The sequence below is a fragment of the Oratosquilla oratoria genome, chromosome 27, assembly GCF_046742065.1.
Source record: "Oratosquilla oratoria isolate Oo_2021 chromosome 27, ASM4674206v1, whole genome shotgun sequence".
NCBI classification, from domain to species: Eukaryota; Metazoa; Arthropoda; class Malacostraca; order Stomatopoda; family Squillidae; genus Oratosquilla; species Oratosquilla oratoria.
Genome location: NC_134803.1, coordinates 42,603,031 through 42,606,022, shown reverse-complemented (window position 1 = coordinate 42,606,022; position 2,992 = coordinate 42,603,031).

Here is a 2,992-nt window from a genome sequence, read left to right as displayed (position 1 = left end):
CGTACACACACACACACACAAACACACGCAAACACACATACACGCACGCACTCGTGCTAATGTACTGGATAGCGTCTTGGTCGACCAACTCGGCGATACCAAGATCGTTACCATTCTCCTTGAGTAAGGTGGTGATAATAACAATGATGATTCTGTGTGTGTGTGTGTGTGTTTACATGCTTGGTTGTGTGTGTGTTTGTATATGGTGTGTGTAAGGTCTTAGTATTACCATAGGAGCAATGGAACTCTCTTGCTTCAGGCCAAAGCAATATATGATCTTCACCATAATTCAAGACCATGGTGAAGATTATATATTGTATACACACTCTGTTGTTAAAAAATCTAGACTTCGACACTAGATTTTTCAGAATTATAAATAAATAAATAAAATAGAATAATGGTGTTTAGTGGATGCTTAGTGGTTTAAATCAGTGTTGAGCTGATCTCTGCAGGGAGTCGAGGAACAGCACCTCATAAAATATGGGATGCGTAAGAAAATAGGTTCAGAACTTGAACAATTGTGGATCCAATCGCTTTAGCTTGGGTTTCAATCCCATATGCAGATGCTCTTTTGATAGCATACAAACTTTGATCCCCAGAGATGCATATCCACCATCAGCTGATATCCTTATAATTATTCACGAACATGCTAAGTCAAAGAAAATGGTGGAATTATCCATTCGGGTTGATTCGCAGTGATTAGGGATGCACCTAATCACAGAAGTCTTTCACTCATCACAGGAAAGGCCCGAATCAGGGTAAACTAAACTTCTGTAGCTTTTGCCGTGCTTACTGCGTTTAAGTTTTCAGTCTTGGAGCTATTTATTTGGGTTAAGTGGTATCTAATTGGGTTCACCGGTGGTTAACGGGCCAGGGAGGTAGTTAAAGTGGCGAAGAGGTAGTTATCTGAGACAGGAGCGCGGGCAAAGCTGCGGAAACACAAGAGGGACCGGCCGCGGGACCCGCGCGGACCATGCAGACTCCCGGACCCCCGGACCCCCGGACCCCCGGACCCCCGGACCTGGCGGCTCCCGGGCGATTTATTCCAGACAGCTTCATATAAATAACGTAATTGGTTTAATTTCGGAGTTTTATTGAGGCCATATATGTAATGGGAAGGACACGCTGGTCATTCCAGTCCCTTAGGTTAAGAGTTCCCTCAACAAATGGCTCTCCTTAGACCCTGAGACGCTTCCTTGGGCCAACTTCTTTTCTGAAATTGACGTAAATACGAGAGACATAAAACGTCATTTAAGACGAAGAAGGAATGAACGTAGCTGCGATTTGAAAGAATACAAATGTTCATACGAAGGTAGGCACGTGAACGTGTTATGTAAAAGACGGATGTAGATAGCTTTCTTGAAGTATGACCATATAGCCATTTAGGTAAAAAAAAGAAAACAACAACAGTAGTTCGTGTGGAGATGTATGTATTTGTGCTTATAAATGCACGGATGTATACGCTCACAGATGGATACAAATGTATATATAAATACATGCAATAAAAACACTAAAAATGTGTCTGAAGATATGCAGGAAGAGCCACCAAGAAAGTTAAGCGAATGACGTTGAGTGGGTTTATATAATTACATCTTCAACGCTTTGTACAAGAAGTGACAGTACAACTGTACTGTCACTATTTTTTGTAATAAACACTGAATATGTAATTACACGAAAGCGCTTTGTGACTTTAGTTTTACTATTGGACACACACACACACACACACACACACACACACACACACACACACACACACACACACACACACACACACACACACACACACACACGCATATATATATATATATATATATGTATGCATGCAAGCAATCACATCACCGTGATACAGAAATGTAGAATAACCACAGGAGAAGGGAAACTTGTAGACAGTAAGTACTTTCGTATATTACATCTTCAGACTGAATATGTAACATACGAAAGTACTTGCTGTCTCCAAGTTTCCCTTCTCCTGTGGTTATTTTGGATATATATATATATATATATATATATATATATATACATATATATATATATATATATATATATGTGTGTGTGTGTGTGTGCTCGTAACTATGTGATTCATCATGGTCCTGGATCACGTGTTGGACTCATGATCGACAGTTATTAACCTTCCTGATGAGAGCTCAGAGCTCATATGACCGATCTATTGGTAATACTGTGACCTTACACGCACACCCAATTCCCCGCCCACGAGAGTTGGAGCAACACCCCGCAACGCAGCGATACTGAAATTATTTCAGCTTGCACATGTGTGTCTTTGCTTCGCGCGTGCGTGCGTGCGTTCTTGCATGTGTGAATGAATATATACATATGTTTACATCCATTGCCAAATAGACTTGAGAAAAATCCTTGGAAATTGATCAACAACAAGTTTATGCATTTATTGTTATCTAACGATCATGTGATTGTTGTATATATTATTGTTAACGAAATCTAATTGGACCATGTTCATCGGGAATAAAATGATAAAACTTATGAAGGTTTTGGACAAGGACATTAGCGTTTATATTAATAGAAAAGTATCTCTACAAGGCTGTTATTGTTATTACACAAAGAAATGAAGATGCAAAGAAAAAATAATAAATACGAGACTTAACACAGACGCACATTAGATAAAAAAATATATGTATATATGTATATATTGAGAACAAGAGACAGCTTTTGGTGACAAATGTAATGATATTAAGGAGAGAACATGTTAGATAAGCATTCGTTATAGATAAGATAAAATGGTGACTATAACGTAACACTAAGAATTGTCAACGTTTGTCATTGTTGTTATAAATGACAGAATGTTAATGACAAAGATTTGTGCAGCAATATATATATATATATATATATATATATGTATATATATATATATATATATTTATATGTATATATATATATATATATAATATATATATATACTTGTATATATATATATACATATATATATATGTATATGCACATAAACATATATATGTATATG